The sequence below is a fragment of the Wasmannia auropunctata genome, unplaced genomic scaffold, assembly GCF_000956235.1.
Source record: "Wasmannia auropunctata unplaced genomic scaffold, wasmannia.A_1.0 LD336085.1, whole genome shotgun sequence".
NCBI classification, from domain to species: Eukaryota; Metazoa; Arthropoda; class Insecta; order Hymenoptera; family Formicidae; genus Wasmannia; species Wasmannia auropunctata.
Window position 1 is genome coordinate 2,449,454 of NW_012026805.1, and position 17,532 is coordinate 2,466,985.

General features: G+C 37.5%; 1 protein-coding gene across 1 annotated transcript in view; it reads right to left on the bottom strand.

The window, feature by feature from the left end:
- The window catches only part of LOC105448496 (allatostatins), a 31,483-nt gene extending 16,443 nt beyond the window's left edge, over positions 1 to 15,040 (bottom strand). Inside the window, exon 1 of the mRNA XM_011687127.1 lies at positions 14,639 to 15,040. The gene's annotated coding sequence lies outside the window, so the exon portion shown is untranslated. The remainder of the gene's footprint in view (positions 1 to 14,638) is intronic.
- Positions 15,041 to 17,532: the final 2,492 nt, after the last annotated feature.

The following is a 17,532-nucleotide window of genomic DNA, read 5'->3' on the forward strand; positions in this document are numbered from 1 at the left end:
TTAATAATCAAAATAATTTTGTACGAAAGTCAAAATAATTGTTAGAATATCAAAACGTTTTATAGCAATGCTTATCAGTTTTAACATTCCAACAAATTATTTTGATGATTCAATAAAAAATTATTTTCAAATCTGTTTTTAGCAAAATTTTTAGACCTTTCATCAAAATCGTTCTTTCCGTGTAGAATATCAAAACATTTTACAGCAAATGCTTATCACTTTTAACATTACAACAAAATTTTTGGACAATTCAACAAGAATAAATTTTCAGATCTGTATTTAGCAAAATTTTTTGACCTTTCAATAAAATTGTTTCTTCCATGTGCATCCAATTTAATTTATTAACTTTCATCTTTTGACTTCTAATTTATATTTATTCATTTTATTTTACTATTTTATCTTAACCTTTTATTATTTATTGAGTTGACTGCTTTACACTATTTTATTAATCGCATTTTTATTATATTGACTTAGTGCAGCAACGTAATAATCGGTCGGGAGAAGCTCTCTGAAATTTGACAAGCGAATTATCGAGCGTTCTAACTATGTATATCATCCGTACTTCTTGCTTGCACCTGACTTGCTGTTAGATTTGCGAACCGTTCTACAGCGAAAGAACTATTATAATTTGATGTAACACCTTCTCGGCACTTAAATGGACCAAGGATCGAAACGTATGCATTATTTGCTTCTATTTTATTAATAAAATTTGTATTCTTTACGCACTAATTACTGCGTCGGTTCCAATATGGGCGTTCTTTTTTCCTTTTGCTTTATTATCTTGGAGCCTTTGGATTCTTTGAATTTTTAAATGAATAAAAGTCTAGTATAACGCCTCGAAAAAGTATCCTCTCCGTTCGTTATTCCAGTCCTTTTAAATTTTCTCTTAATTCTCATTATTCCCTGGCAATGCGATTATCTTGGCAATCTTGTCTCAATATTTATGAAATGTTCCTCATTCGCGCCTGATTCTTCTCAATAAGAATCGAGATTATACCACCGCGTTCAATACCGGACCTCTATTTACATTGCAATACACATTCGCGACTTCTCATCGAATTTCCTTTGTTATCAATACGTTTGTCTAGTACTGAAAACTTTTATATATTTTATTGTAATGTGTATTCACGGCATAATATCAATAACAAGATAAAATAATAATAATAATAATAATGCATCAAATAACGGCGCGGCAAAATCCTTTCTCAATTCTAATTTATCACAAATTAAAGTATATTGAGTACAATTTCTCCTTCATCATTCTATTCATTTACGTTTCCGGGATATGTTTTCTTTAATCAAGTTTCTAAATATTATAAGTTTCGCTATGTAAAAAGTATTATTACGTAGGTATAAAAATTTGTTGTTCGGTCGATTAAAATAACACAAGTTCAAGTATCGTTCTTTCATCCCTTTTTTTTTAAATGTCTGATTCAATTACACATCCCCATGAGTGACATGTGCATGCGTTTTGTATATTTTTTTAAGGATGGATGGCCCTTGTAAGCGCGTTAAAAATCGTAGTGTGCCAAAAATCGCGTTAAAAGAACCGTGCGGCATATAAAACAAACATCGAAACTCGGAATATTTTTGCTAGCGGATAAACGATTTCAGCGTTTTGTTTCTTTATAAAATATCGAAGGTTAAAAAGAAACTCGCGTTTATTTCAATCGACTGCGAGCAAGGGGAAACTCATACAGGTCGTCCCGCAATTTTCTTCAATTTTGCCTCCCTCTGCCTTTCCTTTCAGGTTATCGCGCGGAAGGAAAGAGGAAAGTCACATTCAAAGATTCGTCTTCTTCAAACGCTACCGCTACGTCTTATTCTCCATTTTACTTCCTCAATTACGTCTTAATAATAAATCCAGTACTTACGAAAACATACAAGTGTTCTCATTAAACACACATTATAAAGCTACTCTTGCGCGTTGAAAAATGCGATAGAAATCTCGTAAATGCAGTCTCGTAAATGCAAACGTTTGAAGAAAAATTTGTGTGCTGTGACGATGTTTGCGTGCGCTTTTATGAAAAATTGCCTTGAAATCAGATACTTATGTTTTCGTAATAATCTCATTTGCTGCTTTCAAATTAGCATCATAATCGGAGTGTTAAAAATAAAACGAAAAGTAAAAAATGGAATAATATTTCTTTCGGATAATACGAGTATTACTTTCTTTGTTCCATTAATTTACATTAATTTACGTTTCCTCTCATTACCGTCGCGCTACTTCATTTCTTCTACTGTCGCGGTGTACAAGTGTACGCGCGTTCGTTAAAATGTAAATTTTATATAAAATGTAAATTCTATAATGGACTAAACATTATGCTTATTTTTGTCTCTCAAGCAGTCTAAGACGTTATTGATTGAATTTAACGTTAAAACAATCGAATCTGATAAACGAAACTAACTCTTTTCGTTCTGTCGTTCATTTGTTATTTTTATTCCTTTTTATTTTACAAATGGAAATCAACTCGTATGAATTACCTTAATCCACTTAAATTGCAAGAATGACATCTGTCCGAGAAGTCAGCCGAATTCTTGGAATTCTGCCACACGTGTGCGCACGAAAAGGAATGCATACAAGTAAATGCCGGGAGCCGGAAGTCTAGGAGGATGCAGTCATCCGATTACAAGGGCAGAGAGCCCTTTTGCCCCATTCCAGTGGGATATCAATCTACCACATCTTCTCACCTTCTCTGTCCCCTCACCCCCCCCCCTCTCTCTCTCTCTCTTTCTCTCTTTCTTCTTCGGTTTCTCTCTGTCTAGTATAGCAGTGCCTATATATTCTTGTCTTCTCCAGAACTATCGCATCCACACGAAAAAAATAATTTTGTTGAAAGGTCTAAAAATTTTGCTAAATACAGATCTGAAAATAATTTCTGTTGAATTATAAAATAATTTGTTGCAAAGTTAAAAATAATATGCATTGCTATAAAACATTTTGATATTCTAGCAATCATTTTGACTTTCCCACAAAATTATTTTTATTATTAAACAAAAATTATTTTCAGATCTCGGTCCAGCAAAATTGTTCTTTCCGTGCAGCAACGAAATTAACGCAACTTTTCCCTGAATCGATACACATACGAAATGAACGATTTTGTCGAAAGATCTAAAAATTAATTCTTGTTGAATAACAAAATTTTGTTGGAATGTTAAAAATGATAAGCATTTGCTATAAAACATTTTGATACTCTAGCAATCATTTTGACTTTCACACAAAATTATTTTGATTATTGAACAATAGTTATTTTCAGATCTGAATCCAGCAAAATTGTTCCGTGCAGCAATGAAATTAACGTAACTTTTCCTTGAATCGATACACACGAAAAAAACGATTTTGTTAAAAAATCTAAAAATTTTGCTAAATACAAATCTGAAAATGATTCTTGTTGAATCATTAAAATAATTTCTTAGAAAGTTAAAAATGATATGCATTGCTATAAAATGTTTTGATATTCTAGCAATCACTTTGACTTTCCCACAAAATTATTTTGATTATTGAACAGAAATTATTTTCAGATCTCGGTCTAGCAAAATGATTCTTTTCGTGCATGTTTCGCAAATTGAAATTCGAAGCGGATACACTTATTTACTCATCCGTCTTATATATCCTGACAGTTTGCCATTTTCCGTCGCTAATGGAGCAGTTCAGGGCAGAAGACAAATTCGACAATTTCTTTGACAATTATCTTATTTGACAATTTCTTTGACAATTATCTTATTTGGCAATTTCTTTAAATATGCAAGTTGAAGGGTTTTCGGTGTCCAAGTTTAACTGCCCGAGAAACTAATTACTAAAGAATTTATGAAGCTAAAATTATACGTATATTTTTGCAAAGCGATTCAGATCTTCCGTACGTGTGTACATTAATTGTAAAATCTATAAAAGGAGATCTATTAGATTGAGAAGTTAACATCCAGATGAACTGTTATTTCGATTATCACAGTGATTATTAATATTCCTTTTTATCGCGTGTTTTGACGAGTGTTCGAATATTATAATGATCCATTTCGCAATAAACGAGATTATTTTAAGAGCGAAGCCTGCATGCACGAACCGAAGCTATACGCGAAACTTTTTCATTAGCTTGCAATGCCATTAAATACGGCGCGATGCACACACGTGAGAGAACGCTGTGGCTCTTTACGAAGTGGGATCTTTCATATATGTGCATTAAGACACCTTTGAACGCCGGAGATTGCAAGCGTATCGGAACAAATTGCCCTGCAGTTCGCATTAATAGTAAACGGTTTATGCAGAGTGAAAAAAAACGAAAATGATTTCTTTGATCGATGGATGCAGCTATTTGGTATTCTTTTCACGCATATCCTTTGCGTACGCGTGAGTCAATTATTTTCTTAGCAGAAACATAGACGCCTCAATTGTTTTTCAATTTTAAGCGAACGCAAATCAAGAATTTCTCGTAAATTTTTATAACTCGAGGGATGTTAATTAATTGCAAAGATTATTCTTCGATTAATTTCTAGCACGCCTCACCGATATTTGCTAAAACTTATAACTTACAAATACAGTCTCGCTCAAAAATATTTGCCCACTCTGTCTTCCGTAATTAAAAGAAGAAGAGTGAATTTCAATCTTCTTTCATAATCTTTTAGATTTTAGATATTAGGTTTAATAATGTTCGACTGTGCTCAGAATTTTGCATTCTACACATGTAAAGAGAAAATACAGTCGAACCTCTACAACTCAAAAACTTCTATAAAATGAACATTTTGTTCATTCCCTCCCGTTCCACTGTTAAATCTTTATAAATTGAAATAAAACCTACTTTAACTCAAATTATTTGTCAAATATTAAAATGTAATATTTTACCTCTCGAATTTAAAGTAGCTAGATCTCTGCAAATCGAAGTTCACCTCTATAAGTCGAACTTCTGTTGTCGCTGCCTTTTAATAATTCGAAGTTGTAGCTATGTGTATAACTGTAAATAATAGCCTGGTATTTTGTTTTATGATTACATTTATTATATGCATGCAATAAATAATTCTGTCAAATATTGATTTCTTTTCGTTTTAAAGCCATTATAATCGGAAATTTATAAATTTTCATACGAAGCCTCCATAAGTCAAATTTTCATATGTTAACCCTCTTTTACTCGAATTTCGATAAGTCGAAAACTCTATAACTCGAAGGATTTTTCTTTCTCCTTGAGATTCGAGTTATCGAGATTCAACTGTAGTAAAATCAGAACGAAATTTAAGCATATAGGAAAAGTAACAAAAATCAAGTTGGGCAAATACTTTTGACCGATGTAGATGATTGTATTACGATCGATGATGCATGCGTTTAGTCATGTTGACAATTTTAAAAGCACCGCCAAATTGTCAACGAGATTGACTATCTTACCCAAATACATAATATCCCAAATAGAACACAAAAATCATAATGATACACGGAAAAAATTATTATGAATGTTACAACAATATTCTCTATATTTGAAAAAGAAATGCATGTGAATTTTAATCATATTGATGTTATATACATATATGGCATATATATACGGAAAGAACAATTTTGCTGAATCCAGATCTGAAAATAATTTTTGTTTAATAATCAATATAATTTTGTGCGAAAGTCAAAATGATTGCTAGAATATTAAAACGTTTTATAGCAATACTTATCAGTTTTAACACTTCAACAAATTATTTTGATGATTTAACAAAAAATTATTTTCAGATCTGTATTTAGCAAAATTTTTAGACCTTATAACAAAATCGTTCTTTCCGTGTACATTTGTTAAGGTATGCTCATCAATACGGTTCTCATAAATGCCATAATGCTTGAGATAAATAACATTCGGTTAGAATATCCTTCATATATGTGGTTGCCACACCGAAGCATTATTGTTATCTTTCCAATGTGGTCGGCACAACAAATAGTAGTGATTGAGAGATATATATAATATAGTTGCACGTTACAACATTGAGATTGAGAGTTCAGTTAACTATGTAAGCCAATTCCAAAGTATTTTATTTCCTTATACAACCCTTTTGAATTAATAGGCGAAAATTATCACAATTATTACGTTGTGACAACAGTAATTTTTTTTTCCGTGCATCATTATAAAGTCACATGACATTATAAGGATGTCATTATGACTTTATCACTTGTAAGTCACAAATAATGTAAGAATTGACGTCATTATGACATTATTTACTTCCGCGTGTTCTACCTAGGATTGCTCAGGCGCATTCAGTGGGTCTATCTCGAGATCGTAAACGGCCGATATTATTGGTAACCGATCTTTTCGCGTCTCTGTATGTGAAACGCGATTTCGCGTCTTCCGTTTTCGATAAACGACTCGTTACTATAGCTTCGCGCCGATAGCGCGCGCCCACCAGCTGCGCGTGTGTGTTTACTTTATGCACGCGTCTAACATTACACACGTCATACACGACAATGGCAAGGGTGAGGAGGCGCCGCCGACGAGGCGACAGCTAGACGCTGTGCAGAGCGTGTTCCGCGGGCCCCTCCGGGGCGCCTCTTCGAAAAATGATAACCACGTTCGAAACGATAACATTATCGTCAATCTTGTCGCGTAACCGCGGGAACAAGTTTCCACTTTGGGCGCGAAAATTGGATTAATGTCGCTTAGACGCGGTTCCTTTTACCAGCGCGCGATAGCGGAGGGACGAAATTAAATCTCTTTTCCACCCCTCTCCCCCCCTCCTTCGATATTCGCCCTTTAAAACACCATCGGATATTTCATCTCGCGCGAGAGAGAGATAATTATCGAGCAGATTGAAAGGGCTGATTAATTTTCGCGCCGCGATTTTCCATTTGCAATCCACCGTGCGTTCTCGCCCGCAATTAGCACAGATCGCGTAACGCAGATTATTTTTGCGGAACTCCCACAATACAATTCCGCGGCGCTTTCGTGTGTATAATGCCCCCCTTTGAGAAGTGTGACAATTTTCCTGGTTTTATCGATTTGCATTTACACGTGTGTGCCGAACACGTCCCACGGGGTGTGACCGCTGATTTTAATCGCCGTCGCTCTCTATACTCGCGCGCTCTACATGTATCGGCGGGAGAGAGATCGCATTTTATATACTTATACTGCGGTGTAATAAGTAATTCTGCCGCTGCGATGGTTATCAGCGGTGGACGCAAAGTGGTATAGTAAATGGTAATACGGCTGTGTGTGCGCGGTGTATCTGCTTTCGTTGTTAATTGTCTCCTCGTTTTTATTGAAAACACGCATTGCGAGAAAAATGAGGGAATAAACGGATGAAGGGGTGTAATTTTTATTGCCTCAAGTCCATTTTTTTCATACGCATACACGTCTATTTTCTTCACGAAAAGAACGATTTTGCTGAAATACACTTCTCAACAAAATTAAAGCATCACTTACTCTATCCCCCAAAAATAGGCAAAATTTAAAAGAATGTAACTACATCAAAAATGATCGTATTGAGATGTTCGAAAAAGCTTTTTACAGCTTGAAATCTCTACTTTTCAAATCGACACTTTAGAAAACGAGCCTACTGATCCTTTTAAGGAATTACACAGATACAAACGAAAATACGTTAAATCTCCAAAAATTTGTACTAAATTTAAAAGGTTTTTATGGCATAAACTAAAAATCGCACACAAATGCAGTTCACTGCTTTCGAAAGAGTGAATCTTTACCTATAGTTTGCTTTTTTGTTGAGCGTTGTACGATTTTTTTTTCACCGAGTTATTCAACATTGAAGCAAAAAGGACCATTTTTGCTTCAATGTTGAATAACTCGGTGAAAAAAATCTTTACCTTTAATTTCTATTTTTGTTGAGCGATACGATTTTTTTCTATCGAGTTATTCAATATTGAAGCAAAAATGGTCCTTTTTGCTTCAATGTTGAATAACTCGATGAAGAAAAATCGTACAACGCTCAACAAAAAAAGAAATTAAAGGTAAAAATTCACTCTTTCGAAAGCTGGCAAACTGCATTTGTATGCGATTTTTAATTCGCGCCATGGAACTTGTCAAAGTTCGTAAAAAGTTTTGAGATTCGTCGGGTCTCCTTCTCTATTCGTGCAATTCCATGAGAGATCAGTAGGATCGTTTTCTAATAGTGTCGATTTGAAAAGTAGAGATTTCAAGCTGTAAAATGCTTATTTTTGGAGGGTAGAGTAAGTGATGCTTTTTAATTTTGTTGAGAAGTGTATTATACAATATATAAAATTTAGCTGATTGCAGAACTGAAAATAATTTTATTGGATCATTAAAATAATTGGAAACTCAATATGTATTGATGAGCAATGTCGCGAAAATTTTGACATTTTAGCACAGTTTGAATTTCCAATATCATTATTTTAATGGTTCAACCGAATTATCTTTCAGATCTGCATCCAGCTGCTGGACTCGAGGATCCCTCGGCTCGAAATCGTTCCTTCCGCGCGTGACCCTTTCCGCGTAACGCGATATATAAATCTAAACGTTAAATTTACGTCGGTGTATTGCCACCGCTCGTGTCTAAAATGAAAAAAGGCACGAACGAGGGGAAATCCGATCGAATGCACGTGACTGTCCGCCTCGATGAAGGCTCTGCCCGGCCGTATTATCGTCCGGCGAACCACTAATTAACATAGTGCAAAGAAACGTAGGAAGTAGACGCGGGCGACGTCGCGATAAAACAAGAGGCGAGACACGAGGCATTTAATGCCTCATCGAGAAACCGTCAAAGGCACAGTCATGAGTTACGGCCGTAATTAAAGACGCAATTACGCTAACGACACAGTGCAAACGAAATTAATGACGGAGCCGTTATTTCGCCGGCGGCCGGCCGGCCCCGGGCGTGCAACCGCGCGGAAGAAGACGCGCTTTACGCGTGGCGCATGCAAGCGACGTATAAAATCTTGCGGTAAGGAAAATACATAGGTGCGAGATACACACCGACATATACGTTACTTTGTTCTTTCTCTCGCGCGCGCTCGCATATTGTGTCCTCTATATATATCCGGGACTGTACCGAGGGTGTATCCCTATACACTCCCCTTATTTACCTCGTACCATTATTGTCAACAAAGAAGCCGGTATATATACGTGCGATGCTGCGAGGAAAAACACGCGTGTAGCGTGTTGCGGTAGATATAATAATTGAAAAATTTCCGAAGATGCATGATGTACAGATGTCTTCGAATATAATGAACGCGTTGCGTGTGTGACAATTTTCTGAATTACTGCAGGAACTTTACGAAAGCGCGAAGAGATACGCGATATGTAGGAGGATGACGAACACGATTCAGGTTGAAACGTTGATTTTCTCCCTCTGTCTCATTTCTCGGCGCACTCTCCTCAAATTACGTACCGCAAATAACACAATTCGTGCTGCCAACAATCCGGCTGTTGGCAGCACGAATATCTGTATAACTATCTGAATCCGGATTGAGAAAACTATGTGAATTCGTCTGCGGCCGTGGTTTTTAACACGTGCATTATGTGTAGTCTATTGGCCAAATCACAGGCTCAATGATAGGGATTAGGGACTATTTTAAAAGGAATAAAGAAGAAGAAGAAATATCACAAACAATGAATTAAATTTCTAACATAATTAACCCTTCCTGATCATACTGGGTCAAAATGAGCATAATCTTTTACGCTAGATTTCAGAACCTTCCTGACTTAGGAAGGGCTATAAAGCCATACACAGTTACGGACTACATTCAGAACCTTCCTGGCTTAGGAAGGACTGTAAAACCATACACGAACAAATACTCATACACTAAATAATGCAGAATTGAGAAAGTTGCTTTGTAAGTAAAAGTATAATTAGTTATAGTTATAGATTTTTGTTTTTAAAAAGTAATTTACAGTTGTTATTAGTTCGATTCAATAAAAATACATAATCTCAAGAGTATTAGGCTAAAATTTTATTTAAAAAAAATTAAAAATTAATAAAGTTATGATTTTTTAAGTAAAACAAACTTATTTTTCCGAAGTTAACACGTTTACAAATTTTTTTGTTAAATGTTAAGATTAATACTCAATTATGATTATAGGCTCGTAATTGTAATAACAAAATACAAAAAGCATGTATTCAATAATATTCGAACAAGTTTCGACTTTATTGAATACATTCGAATATTATTGAATATATGTTTTTAACATGACTTTTGCATGATTTAATTTGATTTATTGACCATCCTTTTATGCTCGGTTTTGACCTATTATTTTTTATTATATTTTGTTAAGATTAAATTTTTCACTAAAACGCTATTGTTCTATTTTCTTAAAAGGTTCACGAAAAGAACAATTTTGCTGAATCTAGATCTGAAAATAATTTTTGTTGAATAATCAAAATAATTTTGTGCAAAAGTTAAAATGATTGCTAAAATATCGAAACGCTTTATAGCAATGCTTATCAGTTTTAACATTCCAACAAATTATTATGATGATTCAACAAAAAATTATTCTCAGATTTGTTTTTAGCAAAATTTTTAGACCTTTCAACAAATCCTTCTTTCTGTGTTGAGATTATATACTGTAATTTTTTAAAGTTAATGGAACTAATACTGTTGATTTGATAACACTTTAAAAAAACGGCTCGGATCATTTTGTCCCAGTATGACCATCGTGTAACTATTTATTATGAAGTGCGACCATGAAGGGTTAAATATTAAATTCTTAATCAATTGCCTCTCTGGCTGCACCCCTTTTGCCAGCAGCAGATATCGTAAAATGTCGCGCTTTAAACGCGGCAGTGAACTTTACAAGAATGTATACACTTCATCGTAGCAGCAACAGCCGCTGCCGCTGCCGCTGCTGTTGCTGCCGTTGCTGCTGCTGCTGCCGCTGCCGTTGCTGCTAAACTGATTACTGCTGAGAGTCGCGCGTTCTTTCTCGTGCGACGACCCGGTAAGCGCGGCAGTTTCGGATTTCACTCGTACAAAATAATGCGTCAGCCCCGAGGCGAGCTAATAAACGGCGCGGAACAAGGCAAGTAGCGACTTATGAGCGAGACAAACAAGTCCGGCAATAACGGCGATCCAATAACCGGCGTCTAACGGCGCACGGTTTCTCCTTTCTTTTTCCTCCCTTTCTCACATTTTTTCCCCCCATCTCGCCCCCGCTCCCGCCGCGCCGGACGCACCCATTAAACGCACGCACCCTGCAGAGATTGCGCCCATCTCTCGCACCGACGTCCGTTTTTCCAGCGTTAATTTTATAACTGACCAGCCTCTGCGGTCCATTCTTTTCCTGCGGCTTGGAAAGAAAGGCTTCCCTTCTTCTTTCTGCCCCCCCCCCTCCTCTCTCTCTCTCTCTCTCTCTCTTCCTCGCTAAAATTACAATCTGCGTGCGTCGTGCGGATTGTTCGTCGCAAGACTGTGTGCATGTTATATACAGTCCTGTGTTTTGCATAAACTTTTCTTTTTTTTTTTCTGAAATTCGCCGGTTTTATTCGCGCGCGAGTAAGGAAACACTCCGCTATTCATAAAGAGACGACAGCACTTTGAGTGAACAACTTGTATCCCCGGGGTCTTATTAGAAGTTAATGCTCTTCATCACGATAGCGAAACAATTATGTGCATAATAAGGAACTGCTGCAGTCTCATTGTCGCAGCGCTTTTGCGACTACTATGTTTCATTATGCTTTCGCGCCGGCGTTTCCAGGAAGAAAGATAACAGCATATAAAATTTAAATAAAATACCTGCTGATTATTTTCTTTTTTTTTCACTTTAATACATAATAATTTCTATACAAAAGACGAATCTCAAGGTGAAAGAGATTCTATAAGAATGCGTCATTATAGTATTCGCGAAGAAAGACGAAGTATTTGACGCAAACTTCCCACGTTCTCATATCCATTTTAAACTTTCCGAGCATATATATATATATGTATATGTGTGTGTGTGTGTGTGTACATATCTATCTATCTTTACGTCGGTGAGAAAATTGACGAACATCCCGAATGTATAACGTCGAATTTAATAATCACAAAAGTTACGCCGCGTCTTCATCTTCCAGAGAGTGTTTCCCGAGACAATGTCACGTTATAATGCGCGACAACGCGCGTGTTGTTCAGTTGACTTCGCCTTCATAGAAACACGACGATCATTCATTCTGTCGCGCGAAATACGCGTGACAATAGCGCGGTATAACTTAATCTTCAATTCTCTGCCGTTATAAGGTGTAAGCTCTCCATTACTCAGGTGTCGGCATTCAGTCGGGGAGTTCATTTTCCCCCCGGTGAGAAGGGCCCGATACATTAAAGTATCGCGCGCGCAAAAGCGCGTTGGGTTTCATTCGTTGGAAAGGAGAGAGAGAGAGAGAGAGAGAGAGAGAGAGAGAGAGAGGGATCGGTTTCTTTGGCAATCTTAAAAATTGCAGCAAACGCAATAACGTATAGCTACACTGTGAAATTGATCGAAAAATTGAGATTTATTCATACCTATGTACGCGCGATCGCAATCTCCCGTCGCGCGTCGGCCGAGCTCCGAATTCCGGAGCTCGATCGTGCGCGACCAATCGAAATTTCTCATTCTTTGCTTCTCGAAATTCGCGTGACCTTTCAATCGAATCTCATTAATGTATTCTTTATTCTCTGGAGAGATTTATGCGACATTTCTAAAACAACTGTACGAACAAATTTCCATTTGTAATCTTTTTACAGGTAAAAATAAATGACGTCAATGGCGCGCGCCCTATTTCCTGATTTTTTTGAATTTTCGCAATTTCTAACAGAAAGAGGCGATAAAAAATGTAATATAACATGTTTTGCAAAAAATATAAAAATATGCACAGAGGGGATAGATTAAGATGGATCTAGAATGCTTGTCTTTGTATATTTTTGACAGTCATCTTTCGTGCCGCCCACGATGAGTAGCTTACGCAATATTTCAGTCGAGCAAATTCTAAGCTTATAAAAGAACGCGCTGTTATATGTATATAATATGTACAATTTTTAATATTAAATATATTCGATAAACAGTAAAACAAAATAAAAATATAATTTTAAGGGTATTAAATTAATAAATATTTATATGCACATGTATATACATATAAATTTATCTATATATAATATGTATAAATGTTTAATCACTTAATTAATTTTTATAGATTGAATAGAAATAAGACAAAACAAAGGTCTATCAAATTTTTGAACAATTGCTTTTGCTTAACGTTTCGTCAAAGTATATTTCCAATATTATAATTTTGCCTTAGAATTTAGCGCATGTCATAATAAAATAACATTTTAGCTTCAACATTTTGACAATACAATATTTCACGAAAATAATAAATTACAAGAGAATATTAACCTAGCAAGGTTTATGAAAAATGAAACGCAATAAGAATACGCAACGTGGTGGCCGCGTTATGCTACCATTTTTAATTTCTCATTCCTATCATTTGTTATCTGCTATCAGTCAAAAACTATACTGTAAGTTCATCCTTCATGCGTATTTCTTTATTGTACGTATCTGCAAATTTTTCCTTAACGCATCTTAATAATGAAGTTTTAAAAGTATTTATATTTTATTATATTATCCGAGAAACCTTTTAAATAACGATACGTAACTAACGTTGTAATTTATTCCACGTATAAAATTACCGTAATTATAATGAAGAGAAAAAGTAGAGATACGTCGAGAAACAGCTTTGTCCTTAAAACACATTCTCACCTGTTGCTACTACCTTTAAAGAAGCGCTCGCAAGGACGAGTTAAATGAAGTATGAGTTAATGAGTTAAAAAGAAAGGAGGAGAAAGAATCGCTTATTAAGAATTTTTAATACAACTTATTAGCTGTAACCTCTAAAAATCTTTGATAATTTTTAAAAATAATTATTTTTCTTACTAGATTTTAATAGATATTTGTAACAAATATACTATACCTATCAAATCAATCAGCTCTCTCTTTAAAAAATTTTAGAAAAATAACATGTTGCTGATAGTGACTCTCTCTTTGTATGAAAAAGATCACATACCGATTGAAATATGTAATCAGCTTGTAGAGAATTAAAAAGAGTTGTTATTGAAAAATAATGAAACAGAGGACGAACCGCAATGGAGTCTGGAACCGCAATCTCTTTATACGTCACGCGCATATCATATAGAAAATTAAAGGGAGAAAGGAAAAAGCGTATCAAAGTATGTAGCACAAAATTAAGTAGCTAAAGGAAAGAGCGTATCACAAAGTACCCCAGACATAGATCTGCTATTATTTAAAATAGCTGTTCTATATACAATTGAAAGAAAGCATTTAAAAAAAATACCGTATACCTATATATATGTGAATAGATATGATAACTTTGCGGCATTTAACCAGGCTCTTTTCACGTTTACGCACGTTTACACGCCATTCCATTATATCAATGTACACGCTCGATCGTAATCTATGATGCATTATCACTCGAAGTAAAGTTTTCTCATCTTTCAGTTTGCGACCTAGTAAAGCAAGTGCGACGCGGTAAACAAGTAGTGGAACATAAGTAAAGCTCCAAAGTCGATCGACTCGCAGCAATTAAATCGCGGGGGTGTAAAGAAGATCCCGAATTTTTCACTGAATTACAAAAACTACGATCACGAGGTAAGCGTGTATACCTTGAAACACAGGAAGGAAGATGAGGGCGTATAAAAAGGGGAAGAACAGCTCGTGCAGAAACGCGTCTCGTAAGACGAATTGCTCACCTGTTGCTGTGTCAGACTTTGCCGGCTTTGCAATCCTGCGATTCTGCAGGTGAGAGACGAGGTGCGCGACACACGGGGGGAATGGGGGGACGGGGGGGAGAGAGGAGGGAGAGATATCTTCTTGGACCGTTAAAAGACAGGAAACGTCCGGTCTCCTCTTGCCAGCAGAGGGGGCGAGATGAGAAACTTTCGTTTTTTTTTTACGCGGCGACGAGAGCGGCCCTATGTACGTTCTTCTCACGTGGCTGCAGACTGCGAGGATGCGACGCGGGTCGACTTCCACTCCGTAAAGTCACCGACGACGACGACGACGACGACGACGACGTCCGACGTCCGGGGATACCCGCGAGATATACTCTTCGGTGTCTACGCGCGGGAATGACGGCGGGAGCGTCGCGACGCCGGCCTTTATACGTGTGCGTGTGTGTGTGCGTCGGCGCCCCTGTGCGTGTATGACGGCGGAGGTCCCCGCGTCTTTCTCACCCTCCACCCGGGGAGGGGAGGAGGGGGGGAGGGCCGCGCGCCCACCATCCCTCCTCGCGCGCGCTCCTCTCCCTCTCTATTTTCCGTAGGAGAGAGGGCGGGCGGGGGTGAGGCGTCGCGACGCCTCTCGCGCGCGAAGACAGATTCACGCTGAGACGGTCGGACGACGCGTGACGCGCGGCGACGCGCAGTCCCCCTCCCCACCCGCGTCGCGACGCGTCGCGTCGCCCAATTGCAACGGCGAACCGAATTGTTCGGCGGGGCGGGAGGAACGGTGATGATCGCGGATCGCCGTTTTTTTTGCGATCACCGTTCGCAACGCGTAGGTATATAAAATGAACTTTCGGTTCGCTGACCATTTGGCGTTTAATTTTAATTTCGCGCAGCTGTTTCTCTGCGAACAGAAGCACAAATGCATTTATCCCGACGAGAGTAATTATAAATTATATTCCCCTCTACGGGGCGGGGGGGAGGAGGGACGTAACGGCGAAATATTAATTTTCTCTTATAAAATACTGGAAAGTACGAGGTGACATTATCACGTAAATTCACAATTTAAATAGCATTGTTGCACGAGCTGTTACATACGCGGCGTGACACATCGTGAGATATCTCGATGAGAGGGGAGGACATGTGGCCTATACTATAATAATACGGCTCTACTCGAGTGATTATTATAGAATATCTTCGCGCGAGACATATAAATCGACACGCCTCCGCGCGTTATAAAGCTCCCCCGTCGAACGAAAGATAAATTGCATTCTTATCGGATTACCGCCGCTGCTGCTGCGCTCGCTTCGAGTGCCGCCAGTCCCATTTCGCGGAAATTCACTTTTCTCTCGCTTCCGATTTACAATCTTCCCCCGACTAACAGTCGCAGTCCCTACAATTACGACGTCACTTTGCGTCGACTACCTATATATAATACTCATCTGCGTGCAGGAGAGACACCGCGGGATTCTCTCCGTCGAATGTCGGACGAAAAGTTCCTCCCATAAACGCGCTGGATCGCCGCGCGAGGGAAACAACCCGACGCTAAATCCGCCGCGGGCGATGCGGTTAAGCGTTTATAACGGGTATCCTCCGCCGTTACGCCGCCCGTCAGCCCTTCCCCGCCCCCGCCCCCCGCCTGCATGCGGCGGTGGATTTCCGTGGGATTTCCCGCTAAACCACTCGTAAATGAGCCGCGGCAACTCGCTGTTGCAGCCCGCTCTCGTTCGCGGAGACTCGCCGTCGCGCTGCATCGTCGTAAAACGTCGCGTTTCTCACCCGCTTGAAGGCTGCAAGAGATGTCCCACGGAAAGAAATGGAGGGGGGAGGGGGAAATCCGTGGCCGGAAGACGGAATATTTGCATACCTATTTTACGGTCTGCGACGAGTCCTGCCACTAGACACGGGAAATCGCGAATCTCTTGTTCGACAATACCGCACGGAAAGAACAATTTTGCTGAATCCAGATCTGAAAATGATTTCTGTTCAATAATCAAAATTATTTTGTGCGAAAGTCAATATGATTGCTAGAATATCAAAACGTTTCATAGCAATGCTTATCAGTTTTAAACCTTTAAATCACTATATCGGTTTCTTTGACCGCTATTGAAACTTTACTTGTCAACAATTTTCTTATTTGTCCACCATTTAAATATATTTTATTTCTATTGTATACGAGATTTTTTTGTTAACCCTCACAGTAAAACACATTTTTCTTTTTGCCCGTCAACAAGTATTCAGAAAACATACATTTTTATCATAATTAACTTATAAAATTAGCGGGAGCATAATAGTGGTCTGTCAGATCGACATTATGGTTAGTGTGATTTTTTTGGACGTGGTGGTTTAAAGGTTGACATTCCAACAAGTTATTTTAATGATTCAACAAAAAAATTACTTTGAGATTTGTATTCAGCAAAATTTTTAGACCTTTCAGCAATATCGTTCTTTCCGTGCGCGCGAGTACTTCGGGCGCAAAAATAACGAATGCGATCAAGACGGAGAGAGAGGCTAGTAAAATCGGAAAATTATTAAAATACAGCAAAAGTACAATAAATATTCCTAAATAATAAATACTTAGGTATGCGTAGCGCTAAATAATTCTCGCTATAATTGCAAAATTTTTTTCAGTGTAATGGATTCAGGATCTCAAAATAATTTTTGTTGTACAATCAAAATAATTTTGTCGAAAAGTCAAACTGGGTCGCTAAAATATCAAAATAATTATTTTCAGAACTGTATCCAGCAAAATGTTTAGACCTTCCAGCGCGTTTCGATTTTACTCGCGATAGTACACAGAAAGAACGATTTTGTTGAAAGATTTAAAAATTTTGCTAAATACAGATCTGAAAATAATTTTTGTTTAATAATCAAAATAATTTGTTGAAAAGTTAAAAATGATAGGCATTGTTATAAAACGT